The sequence below is a fragment of the Coregonus lavaretus genome (genome assembly GCF_964263955.1).
Source record: "Coregonus lavaretus genome assembly, chromosome: 14".
NCBI lineage: Eukaryota > Metazoa > Chordata > Actinopteri > Salmoniformes > Salmonidae > Coregonus > Coregonus lavaretus.
This window is the reverse complement of record NC_140001.1, coordinates 3,352,773-3,378,029: the sequence shown is the minus strand read 5'-3', so window position 1 is coordinate 3,378,029 and position 25,257 is coordinate 3,352,773. Positions and strand designations below refer to the sequence as shown.

The following is a 25,257-nucleotide window of genomic DNA, read 5'->3' as shown; positions in this document are numbered from 1 at the left end:
ACCATCAGTACGGTCTCCATACAGGACTGAGGTAATCCTATTGGTCACAACACCATCAGTATGGTCTCCATATAGGACTGAGGTAATCCTATTGGTCACAACACCATCAGTACGGTCTCCATATAGGACTGAGGTAATCCTATTGGTCACAACACCATCAGTATGGTCTCCATATAGGACTGAGGTAATCCTATTGGTCACAACACCATCAGTACGGTCTCCATATAGGACTGAGGTAATCCTATTGGTCACAACACCATCAGTACGGTCTCCATATAGGACTGAGGTAATCCTATTGATCACAACACCATCAGTACGGTCTCCATATAGGACTGAGGTAATCCTATTGGTCACAACACCATCAGTACGGTCTCCATATAGGACTGAGGTAATCCTATTGGTCACAACACCATCAGTATGGTGTCCATATAGGACTGAGGTAATCCTATTGGTCACAACACCATCAGTACGGTCTCCATATAGGACTGAGGTAATCCTATTGGTCACAACACCAACAGTATGGTCTCCATATAAGACTGAGTTAATCCTATTGGTCGTAACACCATCAGTACGGTCTCCATATAGGACTGAGGTAATCCTATTGGTCACAACACCATCAGTACGGTCTCCATACAGGACTGAGGTAATCCTATTGGTCACAACACCATCAGTATGGTCTCCATATAGGACTGAGGTAATCCTATTGGTCACAACACCATCAGTACGGTCTCCATATAGGACTGAGGTAATCCTATTGGTCAAAACCCCATCAGTACTGTCTCCATATCGGACTGAAGTAATCATATTGGTCACAACACCATCAGTATGGTCTCCATATAGGACTGAGGTAATCCTATTGGTCACAACACCATCAGTACGGTCTCCATATATGACTGAGGTAATCCTATTGGTCACAACACCATCAGTACGGTCTCCATACAGGACTAAGGTAATCCTATTGGTCACAACACCATCAGTATGGTCTCCATATAGGACTGAGGTAATCCTATTGGTCACAACACCATCAGTACGGTCTCCATATAGGACTGAGGTAATCCTATTGGTCACAACACCATCAGTACGGTCTCCATATAGGACTGAGGTAATCCTATTGGTCACAACACCATCAGTACGGTGTCCATACAGGACTGAGGTAATCCTATTGGTCACAACACCATCAGTATGGTCTCCATATAGGACTGAGGTAATCCTATTGGTCACAACACCATCAGTACGGTCTCCATATAGGACTGAGGTAATCCTATTGGTCACAACCCCATCAGTACTGTCTCCATATCGGACTGAAGCAATCATATTGGTCACAACACCATCAGTATGGTCTCCATATAGGACTGAGGTAATCCTATTGGTCACAACACCATCAGTACGGTCTCCATATAGGACTGAGGTAATCCTATTGGTCATAACACCATCAGTACGGTCTCCATATAGGACTGAGGTAATCCTATTGGTCACAACACCATCAGTACGGTCTCCATATAGGACTGAGGTAATCCTATTGGTCACAACACCATCAGTATGGTCTCCATATAGGACTGAGGTAATCCTATTGGTCACAACACCATCAGTACGGTCTCCATATAGGACTGAGGTAATCCTATTGGTCAAAACCCCATCAGTACTGTCTCCATATCGGACTGAAGTAATCATATTGGTCACAACACCATCAGTATGGTCTCCATATAGGACTGAGGTAATCCTATTGGTCACAACACCATCAGTACGGTCTCCATACAGGACTGAGGTAATCCTATTGGTCACAACACCATCAGTATGGTCTCCATATAGGACTGAGGTAATCCTATTGGTCACAACACCATCAGTACGGTCTCCATATAGGACTGAGGTAATCCTATTGGTCACAACACCATCAGTATGGTCTCCATATAGGACTGAGGTAATCCTATTGGTCACAACACCATCAGTACGGTCTCCATATAGGACTGAGGTAATCCTATTGGTCACAACACCATCAGTACGGTCTCCATATAGGACTGAGGTAATCCTATTGATCACAACACCATCAGTACGGTCTCCATATAGGACTGAGGTAATCCTATTGGTCACAACACCATCAGTACGGTCTCCATATAGGACTGAGGTAATCCTATTGGTCACAACACCATCAGTATGGTGTCCATATAGGACTGAGGTAATCCTATTGGTCACAACACCATCAGTACGGTCTCCATATAGGACTGAGGTAATCCTATTGGTCACAACACCAACAGTATGGTCTCCATATAAGACTGAGTTAATCCTATTGGTCGTAACACCATCAGTACGGTCTCCATATAGGACTGAGGTAATCCTATTGGTCACAACACCATCAGTACGGTCTCCATACAGGACTGAGGTAATCCTATTGGTCACAACACCATCAGTATGGTCTCCATATAGGACTGAGGTAATCCTATTGGTCACAACACCATCAGTACGGTCTCCATATAGGACTGAGGTAATCCTATTGGTCAAAACCCCATCAGTACTGTCTCCATATCGGACTGAAGTAATCATATTGGTCACAACACCATCAGTATGGTCTCCATATAGGACTGAGGTAATCCTATTGGTCACAACACCATCAGTACGGTCTCCATATATGACTGAGGTAATCCTATTGGTCACAACACCATCAGTACGGTCTCCATACAGGACTGAGGTAATCCTATTGGTCACAACACCATCAGTATGGTCTCCATATAGGACTGAGGTAATCCTATTGGTCACAACACCATCAGTACGGTCTCCATATAGGACTGAGGTAATCCTATTGGTCACAACACCATCAGTACGGTCTCCATATAGGACTGAGGTAATCCTATTGGTCACAACACCATCAGTACGGTGTCCATACAGGACTGAGGTAATCCTATTGGTCACAACACCATCAGTATGGTCTCCATATAGGACTGAGGTAATCCTATTGGTCACAACACCATCAGTACGGTCTCCATATAGGACTGAGGTAATCCTATTGGTCACAACCCCATCAGTACTGTCTCCATATCGGACTGAAGCAATCATATTGGTCACAACACCATCAGTATGGTCTCCATATAGGACTGAGGTAATCCTATTGGTCACAACACCATCAGTACGGTCTCCATATAGGACTGAGGTAATCCTATTGGTCATAACACCATCAGTACGGTCTCCATATAGGACTGAGGTAATCCTATTGGTCACAACACCATCAGTACGGTCTCCATATAGGACTGAGGTAATCCTATTGGTCACAACACCATCAGTATGGTGTCCATATAGGACTGAGGTAATCCTATTGGTCACAACACCATCAGTACGGTCTCCATATAGGACTGAGGTAATCCTATTGGTCACAACACCATCAGTATGGTCTACATATAAGACTGAGTTAATCCTATTGGTCGTAACACCATCAGTACGGTCTCCATATAGGACTGAGGTAATCCTATTGGTCACAACACCATCAGTACGGTCTCCATACAGGACTGAGGTAATCCTATTGGTCACAACACCATCAGTATGGTCTCCATATAGGACTGAGGTAATCCTATTGGTCACAACACCATCAGTATGGTCTCCATATAGGACTGAGGTAATCCTATTGGTCACAACACCATCAGTACGGTCTCCATATAGGACTGAGGTAATCCTATTGGTCACAACCCCATCAGTACTGTCTCCATATCGGACTGAAGTAATCATATTGGTCACAACACCATCAGTATGGTCTCCATATAGGACTGAGGTAATCCTATTGGTCACAACACCATCAGTACGGTCTCCATATAGGACTGAGGTAATCGTATTGGTCACAACACCATCAGTACGGTCTCCATATAGGACTGAGGTAATCCTATTGGTCACAACCCCATCAGTACTGTCTCCATATCGGACTGAAGTAATCATATTGGTCACAACACCATCAGTATGGTCTCCATATAGGACTGAGGTAATCCTATTGATCACAACACCATCAGTATGGTGTCCATATAGGACTGAGTTAATCCTATTGGTCACAACACCATCAGTACGGTCTCCATATAGGACTGAGGTAATCCTATTGGTCACAACACCATCAGTACGGTCTCCAAATAGGACTGAGGTAATCCTATTGGTCACAACACCATCAGTACGGTCTCCATATAGGACTGAGGTAATCCTATTGGTCACAACACCATCAGTACGGTCTCCATATAGGACTGAGGTAATCCTATTGGTCACAACACCATCAGTACGTTCTCCATATAGGACTGAGGTAATCCTATTGGTCACAACACCATCAGTACGTTCTCCATATAGGACTGAAGTAAGCCTATTGATCACAAAACCATCAGTACTGTCTCCATATAGGACTGAGGTAATCCTATTGATCACAACACCATCAGTACTGTCTCCATATAGGACTGAGGTAAGCCTATTGGTCACAACACCATCAGTATGGTGTCCATATAGGACTGAGGTAATCCTATTGGTCACAACACCTTCAGTACGGTCTCCATATAGGACTGAGGTAATCCTATCGGTCACAACACCATCAGTACGGTCTCCATATAGGACTGAGGTAATCCTATTGGTCACAACACCATCAGTAGGGTGTCCATATAGGACTGAGGTAATCCTATTGGTCACAACACCATCAGTACGGTCTCCATATAGGACTGAGGTAATTCTATTGGTCACAACACCATCAGTACGGTCTCCATATAGGACTGAGGTAATCCTATTGGTCACAATACCATCAGTACGGTCTCCATATAGGACTGAGGTAATCCTATTGGTCACAACACCATCAGTACAGTCTCCATATAGGACTGAGGTAATCCTATTGGTCACAACACCATCAGTATGGTCTCCATATAGGACTGATGTAATCCTATTGGTCACAACACCATCAGTACGGTCTCCATATAGGACTGAGGTAATCCTATTGGTCACAACACCATCGGTACGGTCTCCATATAGGACTGAGGTAATCCTATTGGTCACAACACCATCGGTACAGTCTCCATGTAGGACTGAGGTAATCCTATTGGTCGTAACACCATCAGTATGGTCTCCATATAGGACTGAGGTAATCCTATTGGTCACAACACACTGAGTACGGTCTCCATATAGGACTGAAGTAATCCTATTGGTCACAACACCATCAGTACGGTCTCCATATAGGACTGAGGTAATCCTATTGGTCACAACACCATCAGTACGGTCTCCATATAGGACTGAGGTAATCCTATTGGTCACAACACCATCAGTACGGTCTCCATATAGGACTGAGGTAATCCTATTGGTCACAACACCATCAGTACGGTCTCCATATAGGACTGAGGTAATCCTATTGGTCACAACACCATCAGTATGGTCTCCATATAGGACTGAGGTAATCCTATTGGTCACAACACCATCAGTACGGTCTCCATATATGACTGAGGTAATCCTATTGGTCACAACACCATCAGTACGGTCTCCATACAGGACTGAGGTAATCCTATTGGTCACAACACCATCAGTATGGTCTCCATATAGGACTGAGGTAATCCTATTGGTCACAACACCATCAGTACGGTCTCCATATAGGACTGAGGTAATCCTATTGGTCACAACACCATCAGTACGGTCTCCATATAGGACTGAGGTAATCCTATTGGTCACAACACCATCAGTACGGTGTCCATACAGGACTGAGGTAATCCTATTGGTCACAACACCATCAGTATGGTCTCCATATAGGACTGAGGTAATCCTATTGGTCACAACACCATCAGTACGGTCTCCATATAGGACTGAGGTAATCCTATTGGTCACAACCCCATCAGTACTGTCTCCATATCGGACTGAAGCAATCATATTGGTCACAACACCATCAGTATGGTCTCCATATAGGACTGAGGTAATCCTATTGGTCACAACACCATCAGTACGGTCTCCATATAGGACTGAGGTAATCCTATTGGTCATAACACCATCAGTACGGTCTCCATATAGGACTGAGGTAATCCTATTGGTCACAACACCATCAGTACGGTCTCCATATAGGACTGAGGTAATCCTATTGGTCACAACACCATCAGTATGGTGTCCATATAGGACTGAGGTAATCCTATTGGTCACAACACCATCAGTACGGTCTCCATATAGGACTGAGGTAATCCTATTGGTCACAACACCATCAGTATGGTCTACATATAAGACTGAGTTAATCCTATTGGTCGTAACACCATCAGTACGGTCTCCATATAGGACTGAGGTAATCCTATTGGTCACAACACCATCAGTACGGTCTCCATACAGGACTGAGGTAATCCTATTGGTCACAACACCATCAGTATGGTCTCCATATAGGACTGAGGTAATCCTATTGGTCACAACACCATCAGTATGGTCTCCATATAGGACTGAGGTAATCCTATTGGTCACAACACCATCAGTACGGTCTCCATATAGGACTGAGGTAATCCTATTGGTCACAACCCCATCAGTACTGTCTCCATATCGGACTGAAGTAATCATATTGGTCACAACACCATCAGTATGGTCTCCATATAGGACTGAGGTAATCCTATTGGTCACAACACCATCAGTACGGTCTCCATATAGGACTGAGGTAATCGTATTGGTCACAACACCATCAGTACGGTCTCCATATAGGACTGAGGTAATCCTATTGGTCACAACCCCATCAGTACTGTCTCCATATCGGACTGAAGTAATCATATTGGTCACAACACCATCAGTATGGTCTCCATATAGGACTGAGGTAATCCTATTGATCACAACACCATCAGTATGGTGTCCATATAGGACTGAGTTAATCCTATTGGTCACAACACCATCAGTACGGTCTCCATATAGGACTGAGGTAATCCTATTGGTCACAACACCATCAGTACGGTCTCCAAATAGGACTGAGGTAATCCTATTGGTCACAACACCATCAGTACGGTCTCCATATAGGACTGAGGTAATCCTATTGGTCACAACACCATCAGTACGGTCTCCATATAGGACTGAGGTAATCCTATTGGTCACAACACCATCAGTACGTTCTCCATATAGGACTGAGGTAATCCTATTGGTCACAACACCATCAGTACGTTCTCCATATAGGACTGAAGTAAGCCTATTGATCACAAAACCATCAGTACTGTCTCCATATAGGACTGAGGTAATCCTATTGATCACAACACCATCAGTACTGTCTCCATATAGGACTGAGGTAAGCCTATTGGTCACAACACCATCAGTATGGTGTCCATATAGGACTGAGGTAATCCTATTGGTCACAACACCTTCAGTACGGTCTCCATATAGGACTGAGGTAATCCTATCGGTCACAACACCATCAGTACGGTCTCCATATAGGACTGAGGTAATCCTATTGGTCACAACACCATCAGTACGGTGTCCATATAGGACTGAGGTAATCCTATTGGTCACAACACCATCAGTACGGTCTCCATATAGGACTGAGGTAATTCTATTGGTCACAACACCATCAGTACGGTCTCCATATAGGACTGAGGTAATCCTATTGGTCACAATACCATCAGTACGGTCTCCATATAGGACTGAGGTAATCCTATTGGTCACAACACCATCAGTACGGTCTCCATATAGGACTGAGGTAATCATATTGGTCACAACACCATCAGTATGGTCTCCATATAGGACTGATGTAATCCTATTGGTCACAACACCATCAGTACGGTCTCCATATAGGACTGAGGTAATCCTATTGGTCACAACACCATCGGTACGGTCTCCATATAGGACTGAGGTAATCCTATTGGTCACAACACCATCGGTACAGTCTCCATGTAGGACTGAGGTAATCCTATTGGTCGTAACACCATCAGTATGGTCTCCATATAGGACTGAGGTAATCCTATTGGTCACAACACACTGAGTACGGTCTCCATATAGGACTGAAGTAATCCTATTGGTCACAACACCATCAGTACGGTCTCCATATAGGACTGAGGTAATCCTATTGGTCACAACACCATCAGTACGGTCTCCATATAGGACTGAGGTAATCCTATTGGTCACAACACCATCAGTACGGTCTCCATATAGGACTGAGGTAATCCTATTGGTCACAACACCATCAGTATGGTCTCCATATAGGACTGAGGTAATCCTATTGGTCACAACACCATCAGTATGGTCTCCATATAGGACTGATGTAATCCTATTGGTCACAACACCATCAGTACGGTCTCCATATAGGACTGAGGTAATCCTATTGGTCACAACACCATCAGTACGGTCTCCATATAGGACTGATGTAATCCTATTGGTCACAACACCATCAGTACGGTCTCCATATAGGACTGAGGTAATCCTATTGATCACAACACCATCGGTACGGTCTCCATATAGGACTGAGGTAATCCTATTGGTCACAACACCATCAGTACGGTCTCCATATAGGACTGAGGTAATCCTATTGGTCACAACACCATCAGTACGGTCTCCATATAGGACTGAGGTAATCCTATTGGTCACAACACCATCAGTATGGTCTCCATATAGGTCTGAGGTAATCATATTGGTCACAACACCATCAGTACGGTGTCCATATAGGACTGAGGTAATCCTATTGGTCACAACACCATCATATAGGACTGAGGTAATCCTATTGGTCACAAAACCATCAGTATGGTGTCCATATAGGACTGAGGTAATCCTATTGGTCACAACACCTTCAGTACGGTCTCCATGTAGGACTGAGGTAATCCTATCGGTCACAACACCATCAGTACGGTCTCCATATAGGACTGAGGTAATCCTATTGGTCACAACACCATCAGTACGGTGTCCATATAGGACTGAGGTAATCCTATTGGTCACAACACCATCAGTACGGTCTCCATATAGGACTGAGGTAATTCTATTGGTCACAACACCATCAGTACGGTCTCCATATAGGACTGAGGTAATCCTATTGGTCACAACACCATCAGTACGGTCTCCATATAGGACTGAGGTAATCCTATTGGTCACAACCCCATCAGTACTGTCTCCATATCGGACTGAAGTAATCATATTGGTCACAACACCATCAGTATGGTCTCCATATAGGACTGAGGTAATCCTATTGATCACAACACCATCAGTATGGTGTCCATATAGGACTGAGGTAATCCTATTGGTCACAACACCATCAGTACGGTCTCCATATAGGACTGAGGTAATCCTATTGGTCACAACACCATCAGTACGGTCTCCAAATAGGACTGAGGTAATCATATTGGTCACAACACCATCAGTACGGTCTCCATATAGGACTGAGGTAATCCTATTGGTCACAACACCATCAGTACGGTCTCCATATAGGACTGAGGTAATCCTATTGGTCACAACACCATCAGTATGTTCTCCATATAGGACTGAGGTAATCCTATTGGTCACAACACCATCAGTACGGTCTCCATATAGGACTGAGGTAATCCTATTGGTCACAACACCATCAGTACGGTCTCCATATAGGACTGATGTAATCCTATTGGTCACAACACCATCAGTACGGTCTCCATATAGGACTGAGGTAATCCTATTGATCACAACACCATCGGTACGGTCTCCATATAGGACTGAGGTAATCCTATTGGTCACAACACCATCAGTACGGTCTCCATATAGGACTGATGTAATCCTATTGGTCACAACACCATCAGTACGGTCTCCATATAGGACTGAGGTAATCCTATTGATCACAACACCATCGGTACGGTCTCCATATAGGACTGAGGTAATCCTATTGGTCACAACACCATCAGTACGGTCTCCATATAGGACTGAGGTAATCCTATTGGTCACAACACCATCAGTACGGTCTCCATATAGGACTGAGGTAATCCTATTGGTCACAACACCATCAGTATGGTCTCCATATAGGTCTGAGGTAATCATATTGGTCACAACACCATCAGTACGGTGTCCATATAGGACTGAGGTAATCCTATTGGTCACAACACCATCATATAGGACTGAGGTAATCCTATTGGTCACAAAACCATCAGTATGGTGTCCATATAGGACTGAGGTAATCCTATTGGTCACAACACCTTCAGTACGGTCTCCATGTAGGACTGAGGTAATCCTATCGGTCACAACACCATCAGTACGGTCTCCATATAGGACTGAGGTAATCCTATTGGTCACAACACCATCAGTACGGTGTCCATATAGGACTGAGGTAATCCTATTGGTCACAACACCATCAGTACGGTCTCCATATAGGACTGAGGTAATTCTATTGGTCACAACACCATCAGTACGGTCTCCATATAGGACTGAGGTAATCCTATTGGTCACAACACCATCAGTACGGTCTCCATATAGGACTGAGGTAATCCTATTGGTCACAACCCCATCAGTACTGTCTCCATATCGGACTGAAGTAATCATATTGGTCACAACACCATCAGTATGGTCTCCATATAGGACTGAGGTAATCCTATTGATCACAACACCATCAGTATGGTGTCCATATAGGACTGAGGTAATCCTATTGGTCACAACACCATCAGTACGGTCTCCATATAGGACTGAGGTAATCCTATTGGTCACAACACCATCAGTACGGTCTCCAAATAGGACTGAGGTAATCCTATTGGTCACAACACCATCAGTACGGTCTCCATATAGGACTGAGGTAATCCTATTGGTCACAACACCATCAGTACGGTCTCCATATAGGACTGAGGTAATCCTATTGGTCACAACACCATCAGTATGTTCTCCATATAGGACTGAGGTAATCCTATTGGTCACAACACCATCAGTACGTTCTCCATATAGGACTGAAGTAAGCCTATTGATCACAACACCATCAGTACTGTCTCCATATAGGACTGAGGTAATCCTATTGATCACAACACCATCAGTACTGTCTCCATATAGGACTGAGGTAAGCCTATTGGTCACAACACCATCAGTATGGTGTCCATATAGGACTGAGGTAATCCTATTGGTCACAACACCTTCAGTACGGTCTCCATATAGGACTGAGGTAATCCTATCGGTCACAACACCATCAGTACGGTCTCCATATAGGACTGAGGTAATCCTATTGGTCACAACACCATCAGTACGGTGTCCATATAGGACTGAGGTAATCCTATTGGTCACAACACCATCAGTACGGTCTCCATATAGGACTGAGGTAATTCTATTGGTCACAACACCATCAGTACGGTCTCCATATAGGACTGAGGTAATCCTATTGGTCACAATACCATCAGTACGGTCTCCATATAGGACTGAGGTAATCCTATTGGTCACAACACCATCAGTACGGTCTCCATATAGGACTGAGGTAATCCTATTGGTCACAACACCATCAGTATGGTCTCCATATAGGACTGATGTAATCCTATTGGTCACAACACCATCAGTACGGTCTCCATATAGGACTGAGGTAATCCTATTGGTCACAACACCATCGGTACGGTCTCCATATAGGACTGAGGTAATCCTATTGGTCACAACACCATCGGTACAGTCTCCATGTAGGACTGAGGTAATCCTATTGGTCGTAACACCATCAGTATGGTCTCCATATAGGACTGAGGTAATCCTATTGGTCACAACACACTGAGTACGGTCTCCATATAGGACTGAAGTAATCCTATTGGTCACAACACCATCAGTACGGTCTCCATATAGGACTGAGGTAATCCTATTGGTCACAACACCATCAGTACGGTCTCCATATAGGACTGAGGTAATCCTATTGGTCACAACACCATCAGTACGGTCTCCATATAGGACAGAGGTAATCCTATTGGTCACAACACCATCGGTACGGTGTCCATATAGGACTGAGGTAATCCTATTGGTCACAACACCATCAGTATGGTCTCCATATAGGACTGAGGTAATCCTATTGGTCACAACACCATCAGTACGGTCTCCATATAGGACTGAGGTAATCCTATTGGTCACAACACCATCAGTACGGTCTCCATATAGGACAGCGGTAATCCTATTGGTCACAACACCATCGGTACGGTGTCCATATAGGACTGAGGTAATCCTATTGGTCACAACACCATCAGTACGGTCTCCATATAGGACTGAGGTAATCCTATTGGTCACAACACCATCAGTACAGTCTCCATATAGGACTGAGGTAATCCTATTGGTCACAACACCATCAGTATGGTCTCCATATAGGACTGAGGTAATCCTATTGGTCACAACACCATCAGTATGGTCTCCATATAGGACTGATGTAATCCTATTGGTCACAACACCATCAGTACGGTCTCCATATAGGACTGAGGTAATCCTATTGGTCACAACACCATCAGTACGGTCTCCATATAGGACTGATGTAATCCTATTGGTCACAACACCATCAGTACGGTCTCCATATAGGACTGAGGTAATCCTATTGATCACAACACCATCGGTACGGTCTCCATATAGGACTGAGGTAATCCTATTGGTCACAACACCATCAGTACGGTCTCCATATAGGACTGAGGTAATCCTATTGGTCACAACACCATCAGTACGGTCTCCATATAGGACTGAGGTAATCCTATTGGTCACAACACCATCAGTATGGTCTCCATATAGGTCTGAGGTAATCATATTGGTCACAACACCATCAGTATGGTGTCCATATAGGACTGAGGTAATCCTATTGGTCACAACACCATCATATAGGACTGAGGTAATCCTATTGGTCACAACACCATCAGTATGGTGTCCATATAGGACTGAGGTAATCCTATTGGTCACAACACCTTCAGTACGGTCTCCATATAGGACTGAGGTAATCCTATCGGTCACAACACCATCAGTACGGTCTCCATATAGGACTGAGGTAATCCTATTGGTCACAACACCATCAGTACGGTGTCCATATAGGATATACCTCAGTCCTATATGGAGACCGTACTGATCACCATCAGTACGGTCTCCATATAGGACTGAGGTAATCCTATTGGTCACAACACCATCAGTAAGGTCTCCATATAGGACTGAGGTAATCCTATTGGTCACAACACCATCAATACGGTCTCCATATAGGACAGCGGTAATCCTATTGGTCACAACACCATCGGTACGGTGTCCATATAGGACTGAGGTAATCCTATTGGTCACAACACCATCAGTACGGTCTCCATATAGGACTGAGGTAATCCTATTGGTCACAACACCATCAGTACAGTCTCCATATAGGACTGAGGTAATCCTATTGGTCACAACACCATCAGTATGGTCTCCATATAGGACTGAGGTAATCCTATTGGTCACAACACCATCAGTATGGTCTCCATATAGGACTGATGTAATCCTATTGGTCACAACACCATCAGTACGGTCTCCATATAGGACTGAGGTAATCCTATTGGTCACAACACCATCAGTACGGTCTCCATATAGGACTGATGTAATCCTATTGGTCACAACACCATCAGTACGGTCTCCATATAGGACTGAGGTAATCCTATTGATCACAACACCATCGGTACGGTCTCCATATAGGACTGAGGTAATCCTATTGGTCACAACACCATCAGTACGGTCTCCATATAGGACTGAGGTAATCCTATTGGTCACAACACCATCAGTACGGTCTCCATATAGGACTGAGGTAATCCTATTGGTCACAACACCATCAGTATGGTCTCCATATAGGTCTGAGGTAATCATATTGGTCACAACACCATCAGTATGGTGTCCATATAGGACTGAGGTAATCCTATTGGTCACAACACCATCATATAGGACTGAGGTAATCCTATTGGTCACAACACCATCAGTATGGTGTCCATATAGGACTGAGGTAATCCTATTGGTCACAACACCTTCAGTACGGTCTCCATATAGGACTGAGGTAATCCTATCGGTCACAACACCATCAGTACGGTCTCCATATAGGACTGAGGTAATCCTATTGGTCACAACACCATCAGTACGGTGTCCATATAGGATATACCTCAGTCCTATATGGAGACCGTACTGATCACCATCAGTATGGTCTCCATATAGGACTGAGGTAATCCTATTGGTCACAACACCATCAGTATGGTCTCCATATAGGACTGAGGTAATCCTATTGGTCACAACACCATCAATATGGTCTCCATATAGGACTGATGTAATCCTATTGGTCACAACACCATCAGTACGGTCTCCATATAGGACTGAGGTAATCCTATTGGTCACAACACCATCAGTACGGTCTCCATATAGGACTGATGTAATCCTATTGGTCACAACACCATCAGTACGGTCTCCATATAGGACTGAGGTAATCCTATTGATCACAACACCATCGGTACGGTCTCCATATAGGACTGAGGTAATCCTATTGGTCACAACACCATCAGTACGGTCTCCATATAGGACTGAGGTAATCCTATTGGTCACAACACCATCAGTACGGTCTCCATATAGGACTGAGGTAATCCTATTGGTCACAACACCATCAGTATGGTCTCCATATAGGACTGAGGTAATCCTATTGGTCACAACACCATCAGTATGGTGTCCATATAGGACTGAGTTAATCCTATTGGTCACAACACCATCAGTACGGTCTCCATATAGGACTGAGGTAATCCTATTGGTCACAACACCATCAGTACGGTGTCCATATAGGACTGAGGTAATCCTATTGGTCACAACTACCATCAGTATGGTGTCCATATAGGACTGAGGTAATCCTATTGGTCAAAACACCATCAGTACGGTCTCCATATGGGACTGAAATAATCCTATTGCTCACAACACCATCAGTACAGTCTCCATATAGGACTGAGGTAATCCTATTGGTCGTAACACCATCCGTATGGTCTCCATATATGACTGAGGTAATCCTATTGGTCACAACACAATCAGTACGGTCTCCATATGGGACTGAAATAATCCTATTGGTCACAACACCATCAGTATGGTTTCCATATAGGACTGAGGTAATCCTATTGATCACAACACCATAAGTACAGTCTCCATATAGGACTGAGGTAATCCTATTGGTCACAACACCATCAGTACGGTCTCCATATAGGACTGAGGTAATCCTATTGATCACAACACCATCAGTACGGTCTCCACATAGGACTGAGGTAATTCTATTGGTCACAACACCATCAGTACGGTCTCCATATAGGACTGAGGTAATCCTATTGGTCACAACACCATCAGTACGGTCTCCATATAGGACTGAGGTAATCCTATTGGTCACAACAACATCAGTACGGTCTCCATATAGGACAGAGGTAATCCTATTGGTCACAACACCATCGGTACGGTGTCCATATAGGACTGAGGTAATCCTATTGGTCACAACACACTGAGTACGGTCTCCATATAGGACTGAGGTAATCCTATTGGTCACAACACCATCAGTATGGTCACCATATAGGACTGAGGTAATCCTATTGATCACAACACCATCGGTACGGTCTCCATATAGGACTGAGGTAATCCTATTGGTCACAACACCATCAGTACGGTCTCCATATAGGACTGAGGTAATCTTATTGGTCACAACACCATCAGTACGGTCTCCATATAGGATTGAGGTAATCCTATTGGTCACAACACCATCAGTATGGTCTCCATATAGGACTGAGGTAATCCTATTGGTCACAACACCATCATATAGGACTGAGGTAATCCTATTGGTCACAACACCATCAGTATGGTGTCCATATAGGACTGAGGTAATCCTATTGGTCACAACACCATCATTACGGTCTCCATATAGGACTGAGGTAATCCTATCGGTCACAACACCATCGGTACGGTGTCCATATAGGACTGAGGTAATCCTATTGGTCACAACACCATCAGTACGGTCTCCATATAGGATTGAGGTAATCCTATTGGTCACAACACCATCAGTATGGTCTCCATATAGGACTGAGGTAATCCTATTGGTCACAACACCATCATATAGGACTGAGGTAATCCTATTGGTCACAACACCATCAGTATGGTGTCCATATAGGACTGAGGTAATCCTATTGGTCACAACACCATCAGTACGGTCTCCATATAGGACTGATGTAATCCTATTGGTCACAACACCATCAGTACGGTCTCCATATAGGACTGAGGTAATCCTATTGATCACAACACCATCGGTACGGTCTCCATATAGGACTGAGGTAATCCTATTGGTCACAACACCATCAGTACGGTCTCCATATAGGACTGAGGTAATCCTATTGGTCACAACACCATCAGTACGGTCTCCATATAGGACTGAGGTAATCCTATTGGTCACAACACCATCAGTATGGTCTCCATATAGGTCTGAGGTAATCATATTGGTCACAACACCATCAGTATGGTGTCCATATAGGACTGAGGTAATCCTATTGGTCACAACACCATCATATAGGACTGAGGTAATCCTATTGGTCACAACACCATCAGTATGGTGTCCATATAGGACTGAGGTAATCCTATTGGTCACAACACCTTCAGTACGGTCTCCATATAGGACTGAGGTAATCCTATCGGTCACAACACCATCAGTACGGTCTCCATATAGGACTGAGGTAATCCTATTGGTCACAACACCATCAGTACGGTGTCCATATAGGATATACCTCAGTCCTATATGGAGACCGTACTGATCACCATCAGTACGGTCTCCATATAGGACTGAGGTAATCCTATTGGTCACAACACCATCAGTATGGTCTCCATATAGGACTGAGGTAATCCTATTGGTCACAACACCATCAATACGGTCTCCATATAGGACAGCGGTAATCCTATTGGTCACAACACCATCGGTACGGTGTCCATATAGGACTGAGGTAATCCTATTGGTCACAACACCATCAGTACGGTCTCCATATAGGACTGAGGTAATCCTATTGGTCACAACACCATCAGTACAGTCTCCATATAGGACTGAGGTAATCCTATTGGTCACAACACCATCAGTATGGTCTCCATATAGGACTGAGGTAATCCTATTGGTCACAACACCATCAGTATGGTCTCCATATAGGACTGATGTAATCCTATTGGTCACAACACCATCAGTACGGTCTCCATATAGGACTGAGGTAATCCTATTGGTCACAACACCATCAGTACGGTCTCCATATAGGACTGATGTAATCCTATTGGTCACAACACCATCAGTACGGTCTCCATATAGGACTGAGGTAATCCTATTGATCACAACACCATCGGTACGGTCTCCATATAGGACTGAGGTAATCCTATTGGTCACAACACCATCAGTACGGTCTCCATATAGGACTGAGGTAATCCTATTGGTCACAACACCATCAGTACGGTCTCCATATAGGACTGAGGTAATCCTATTGGTCACAACACCATCAGTATGGTCTCCATATAGGTCTGAGGTAATCATATTGGTCACAACACCATCAGTATGGTGTCCATATAGGACTGAGGTAATCCTATTGGTCACAACACCATCATATAGGACTGAGGTAATCCTATTGGTCACAACACCATCAGTATGGTGTCCATATAGGACTGAGGTAATCCTATTGGTCACAACACCTTCAGTACGGTCTCCATATAGGACTGAGGTAATCCTATCGGTCACAACACCATCAGTACGGTCTCCATATAGGACTGAGGTAATCCTATTGGTCACAACACCATCAGTACGGTGTCCATATAGGATATACCTCAGTCCTATATGGAGACCGTACTGATCACCATCAGTACGGTCTCCATATAGGACTGAGGTAATCCTATTGGTCACAACACCATCAGTATGGTCTCCATATAGGACTGAGGTAATCCTATTGGTCACAACACCATCAATATGGTCTCCATATAGGACTGATGTAATCCTATTGGTCACAACACCATCAGTACGGTCTCCATATAGGACTGAGGTAATCCTATTGGTCACAACACCATCAGTACGGTCTCCATATAGGACTGATGTAATCCTATTGGTCACAACACCATCAGTACGGTCTCCATATAGGACTGAGGTAATCCTATTGATCACAACACCATCGGTACGGTCTCCATATAGGACTGAGGTAATCCTATTGGTCACAACACCATCAGTACGGTCTCCATATAGGACTGAGGTAATCCTATTGGTCACAACACCATCAGTACGGTCTCCATATAGGACTGAGGTAATCCTATTGGTCACAACACCATCAGTATGGTCTCCATATAGGACTGAGGTAATCCTATTGGTCACAACACCATCAGTATGGTGTCCATATAGGACTGAGTTAATCCTATTGGTCACAACACCATCAGTACGGTCTCCATATAGGACTGAGGTAATCCTATTGGTCACAACACCATCAGTACGGTGTCCATATAGGACTGAGGTAATCCTATTGGTCACAACTACCATCAGTATGGTGTCCATATAGGACTGAGGTAATCCTATTGGTCAAAACACCATCAGTACGGTCTCCATATGGGACTGAAATAATCCTATTGCTCACAACACCATCAGTACAGTCTCCATATAGGACTGAGGTAATCCTATTGGTCGTAACACCATCAGTATGGTCTCCATATATGACTGAGGTAATCCTATTGGTCACAACACAATCAGTACGGTCTCCATATGGGACTGAAATAATCCTATTGGTCACAACACCATCAGTATGGTTTCCATATAGGACTGAGGTAATCCTATTGATCACAACACCATAAGTACAGTCTCCATATAGGACTGAGGTAATCCTATTGGTCACAACACCATCAGTACGGTCTCCATATAGGACTGAGGTAATCCTATTGATCACAACACCATCAGTACGGTCTCCACATAGGACTGAGGTAATTCTATTGGTCACAACACCATCAGTACGGTCTCCATATAGGACTGAGGTAATCCTATTGGTCACAACACCATCAGTACGGTCTCCATATAGGACTGAGGTAATCCTATTGGTCACAACAACATCAGTACGGTCTCCATATAGGACAGAGGTAATCCTATTGGTCACAACACCATCGGTACGGTGTCCATATAGGACTGAGGTAATCCTATTGGTCACAACACACTGAGTACGGTCTCCATATAGGACTGAGGTAATCCTATTGGTCACAACACCATCAGTATGGTCACCATATAGGACTGAGGTAATCCTATTGATCACAACACCATCGGTACGGTCTCCATATAGGACTGAGGTAATCCTATTGGTCACAACACCATCAGTACGGTCTCCATATAGGACTGAGGTAATCTTATTGGTCACAACACCATCAGTACGGTCTCCATATAGGATTGAGGTAATCCTATTGGTCACAACACCATCAGTATGGTCTCCATATAGGACTGAGGTAATCCTATTGGTCACAACACCATCATATAGGACTGAGGTAATCCTATTGGTCACAACACCATCAGTATGGTGTCCATATAGGACTGAGGTAATCCTATTGGTCACAACACCATCATTACGGTCTCCATATAGGACTGAGGTAATCCTATCGGTCACAACACCATCGGTACGGTGTCCATATAGGACTGAGGTAATCCTATTGGTCACAACACCATCAGTACGGTCTCCATATAGGATTGAGGTAATCCTATTGGTCACAACACCATCAGTATGGTCTCCATATAGGACTGAGGTAATCCTATTGGTCACAACACCATCATATAGGACTGAGGTAATCCTATTGGTCACAACACCATCAGTATGGTGTCCATATAGGACTGAGGTAATCCTATTGGTCACAACACCATCAGTACGGTCTCCATATAGGACTGAGGTAATCCTATTGGTCACAACACACTGAGTACGGTCTCCATATAGGACTGAGGTAATCCTATTGGTCACAACACCATCAGTACGTTCTCCATATAGGACTGAGGTAATCCTATTGGTCACAACCCCATCAGTACTGTCTCCATATAGGACTGAGGTAATCCTATTGGTCACAACACACTGAGTACGGTCTCCATATAGGACTGAGGTAATCCTATTGGTCACAACACCATCAGTACGGTCTCCATATAGGACTGAGGTAATCCTATTGATCACAACACCATCGGTACGGTCTCCATATAGGACTGAGGTAATCCTATTGGTCACAACACCATCAGTACGGTCTCCATATAGGACTGAGGTAATCCTATTGGTCACAACACCATTAGTACGGTCTCCATATAGGACTGAGGTAATCCTATTGGTCACAACACCATCAGTACGGTCTCCATATAGGACTGAGGTAATCCTATTGGTCACAACACCATCAGTATGGTCTCCATATAGGACTGAGGTAATCCTATTGGTCACAACACCATCATATAGGACTGAGGTATTCCTATTGGTCACAACACCATCAGTATGGTGTCCATATAGGACTGAGGTAATCCTATTGGTCACAACACCATCAGTACGGTCTCCATATAGGACTGAGGTAATCCTATCGGTCACAACACCATCAGTACGGTCTCCATATAGGACTGAGGTAATCCTATTGGTCACAACACCATCAGTACGGTGTCCATATAGGACTGAGGTAATCCTATTGGTCACAACACCATCAGTATGGTGTCCATATAGGACTGAGGTAATCCTATTGGTCAAAACACCATCAGTACGGTCTCCATATGGGACTGAAATAATCCTATTGGTCACAACACCATCAGTACGGTCTCCATATAGGACTGAGGTAATCCTATTGGTCGTAACACCATCAGTATGGTGTCCATAGAGGACTGAGGTAATCCTATTGGTCACAACACCATCAGTACGGTCTCCATATGGGACTGAAATAATCCTATTGGTCACAACACCATCAGTATGGTTTCCATATAGGACTGAGGTAATCCTATTGGTCACAACACCATCAGTATGGTGTCCATATAGGACTGAGGTAATCCTATTGGTCAAAACACCATCAGTACGGTCTCCATATGGGACTGAAATAATCCTATTGGTCACAACACCATCAGTACGGTCTCCATATAGGACTGAGGTAATCCTATTGGTCGTAACACCATCAGTATGGTGTCCATATAGGACTGAGGTAATCCTATTGGTCACAACACCATCAGTACGGTCTCCATATGGGACTGAAATAATCCTATTGATCACAACACCATCAGTACAGTCTCCATATAGGACTGAGGTAATCCTATTGGTCACAACACCATCAGTACGGTCTCCATATAGGACTGAGGTAATCCTATTGGTCACAACACCATCAGTACGGTCTCCATATAGGACTGAGGTAATTCTATTGGTCACAACACCATCAGTACGGTCTCCATATAGGACTGAGGTAATCCTATTGGTCACAACACCATCAGTACGGTCTCCATATAGGACTGAGGTAATCCTATTGGTCACAACACCATCAGTACGGTCTCCATATAGGACTGAGGTAATCCTATTGGTCACAACACACTGAGTACGGTCTCCATATAGGACTGAGGTAATCCTATTGGTCACAACACCATCAGTATAGTCTCCATATAGGACTGATGTAATCCTATTGGTCACAACACCATCAGTACGTTCTCCATATAGGACTGAGGTAATCCTATTGGTCACAACACCATCGGTACGGTCTCCATATAGGACTGAGGTAATCCTATTGGTCACAACACCATCGGTACGGTCTCCATGTAGGACTGAGGTAATCCTATTGGTCGTAACACCATCAGTACGGTCTCCATATAGGACTGAGGTAATCCTATTGGTCACAACACCATCAGTATGGTCTCCATATAGGACTGAGGAAATCCTATTGGTCACAACACCATCAGTATGGTCTCCATATAGGACTGATGTAATCCTATTGGTCACAACACCATCAGTACGGTCTCCATATAGGACTGAGGTAATCCTATTGGTCACAACACCATCAGTACGGTCTCCATATAGGACTGATGTAATCCTATTGGTCACAACACCATCAGTACGGTCTCCATATAGGACTGAGGTAATCCTATTGATCACAACACCATCGTTACGGTCTCCATATAGGACTGAGGTAATCCTATTGGTCACAACACCATCAGTACGGTCTCCATATAGGACTGAGGTAATCCTATTGGTCACAACACCATCAGTACGGTCTCCATATAGGACTGATGTAATCCTATTGGTCACAACACCATCAGTACGGTCTCCATATAGGACTGAGGTAATCCTATTGATCACAACACCATCGGTATGGTCTCCATATAGGACTGAGGTAATCCTATTGGTCACAACACCATCAGTATGGTCTCCATATAGGACTGAGGTAATCCTATTGGTCACAACACCATCAGTATGGTCTCCATATAGGACTGAGGTAATCCTATTGGTCACAACACCATCAGTACGGTCTCCATATAGGACTGAGGTAATCCTATTGGTCACAACACCATCAGTACGGTCTCCATATAGGACTGAGGTAATCCTATTGGTCACAACACCATCAGTATGGTCTCCATATAGGACTGAGGTAATCCTATTGGTCACAACACCATCAGTATGGTGTCCATATAGGACTGAGGTAATCCTATTGGTCACAACACCATCAGTACGGTCTCCATATAGGACTGAGGTAATCCTATTGGTCACAACACCATCAGTACGTTCTCCATATAGGACTGAGGTAATCCTATTGGTCACAACACCATCAGTACGGTCTCCATATAGGACTGAGGTAATCCTATTGGTCACAACACCATCAGTACGGTCTCCATATAGGACTGAGGTAATCCTATTGGTCACAACACCATATTAGGACTGCCTCAGAGTCACAAGGAGTTGGAACAGTGTCATTCAGACCTGTCAGTCTCATCAGTCTCTGGACTCCAGCGCTTGATGAAGGTCACAGTTAACCCAAACACACTGTGTTCTGTATCTTTTTGTTTCTATGGCGGGAGAGACAACTTCTTCTGTCCACTTCTAAGAGGAGTCTGTCCCATATCACATATCATCAGCTGTCACAGTGTCTCCAGTCACACAAGGTAAACAGACGTAATGGCAGACTTCAGGAGAGGAGAAACCTTGTGGCTCGAGTCAGATCTGTTTGTGCTGTCTTGCCAACTCCACCAATCGTGTCAATGACAGCAATTGAGTTGGCAAGCTACACAAACAGATCTGGAACTCAGGCTAGAAACAGCAGGCTGTGGTGATGACATGTTGGCTCACAGAGGTGTCAAGACATCTAATTGGCCAGAATCACTATTTCTATCATGTTTCCCCTACGTAGTTCTTTACCACACAGTCAGACTCTATAAATGTTTCATTTTGTTTGGCATTCGATTGGCCGTTTCTGGTTTTGCTGAGTGAAAATGACTGTGCATGATGAACACACAGGGCTATGAGAGAGAGGGAAACTGGATCAATATCATCACTATCCTCCACCAGGAAAGAGAGGGAAACTGGATCAATATCATCACTATCCTCCACCAGGAGAGAGAGGGAAACTGGATGAATATCATCACTATCCTCCACCAGGAGAGAGAGGGAAACTGGAGCACTATCCTCCACCAGGAGTGACAGGGAAACTGGAGCACTATCATCACTATCCTCCACCAGGAGAGAGAGAGAAACTGGAGCACTATCCTCCACCAGGAGAGAGAGGGAAACTGGATCACTATCCTCCACCAGGAGAGAGGGAAACTGGAGAACTATCCTTCACCAGAAGAGAGAGGGAAACTGGAGCACTATCCTCCACCAGGAGAGAGAGGGAAACTGGATCACTATCCTCCACCAGGAGAGAGAGGGAAACTGGGGCACTATCCTCCACCAGGAGAGAGAGGGAAACTGGAGCACTATCCTCCACCAGGAGAGAGAGGGAAACTGGGGCACTATCCTCCACCAGGAGAGAGAGGGAAACTGGAGCACTATCCTCCACCAGGAGAGAGAGGGAAACTGGATCACTATCCTCCACCAGGAGAGAGAGGGAAACTGGAGCACTATCCTCCACCAGGAGAGAGGGAAACTGGAGAACTATCCTTCACCAGAAGAGAGAGGGAAACTGGAGCACTATCCTCCACCAGGAGAGAGAGGGAAACTGGAGCACTATCCTCCACCAGGAGAGAGAGGGAAACTGGAGCACTATCCTCCACCAGGAGAGAGAGGGAAACTGGAGCACTATCCTCCACCAGGAGAGAGAGGGAAACTGGAGCACTATCATCACTATCCTCCACCAGGAGAGAGAGGGAAACTGGAGCACTATCCTCCACCAGGAGAGAGAGAGAAACTGGAGCACTATCCTCCACCAGGAGAGAGAGGGAAACTGGAGCACTATCATCACTATCCTCCACCAGGGGAGAGAGGGAAACTGGAGCACTATCCTCCACCAGGAGAGAGAGGGAAACTGGAGCACTATCCTCCACCAGGAGAGAGAGGGAAACTGGAGCACTATCATCACTATCCTCCACCAGGAGAGAGAGGGAAACTGGAGCACTATCCTCCACCAGGAGAGAGAGGGAAACTGGAGCACTATCCTCCACCAGGAGAGAGGGGGAAACTGGAGCACTATCCTCCACCAGGAGAGAGAGGGAAACTGGAGCACTATCCTCCACCAGGAGAGAGAGGGAAACTGGAGCACTATCCTCCACCAGGAGAGAGGGGGAAACTGGGGCACTATCCTCCACCAGGAGAGAGAGGGAAACTGGAGCACTATCCTTCACCAGGAGAGAGAGGGAAACTGGAGCACTATCCTTCACCAGGAGAGAGAGGGAAACTGGAGCACTATCCTCCACCAGGAGAGAGGGAAACTGGAGCACTATCCTCCACCAGGAGAGAGAGGGAAACTGGAGCACTATCCTCCACCAGGAGAGAGAGGGAAACTGGAGCACTATCCTCCACCAGGAGAGAGAGGGAAACTGGATCAATATCATCACTATCCTCCACCAGGAGAGAGAGGGAAACTGGAGCACTATCCTTCACCAGGAGAGAGAGGGAAACTGGAGCACTATCCTCCACCAGGAGAGAGGGAAACTGGAGCACTATCCTCCACCAGGAGAGAGGGAAACTGGAGCACTATCCTCCACCAGGAGAGAGAGGGAAACTGGAGCACTATCCTCCACCAGGAGAGAGAGGGAAACTGGGGCACTATCCTCCACCATATGCCTTTAATCTACCCTGTTCTTTGATGTTACGTTAGCCATGTGTTAGCCTTTTACCTTATATGACCTGCATGAATATAGTAGGATTCCCCCCCACCCCATAAAGATATAGCATCATACTGTTCTATTTAATTGTGGAATTTACCCTATATATGTAGCCTATGAATTCCCATGTATTGCAATGCCATAGAATACAGATGTTCTTC

At 44.7% G+C, this 25,257-nt stretch overlaps 1 protein-coding gene across 1 annotated transcript in view; it reads left to right on the top strand.

The window, feature by feature from the left end:
- The window catches only part of hspb3 (heat shock protein, alpha-crystallin-related, b3), a gene marked incomplete at both ends in the record, with an annotated part of 110,608 nt that overhangs the window by 74,912 nt on the left and 10,439 nt on the right, over nucleotides 1-25,257 (top strand).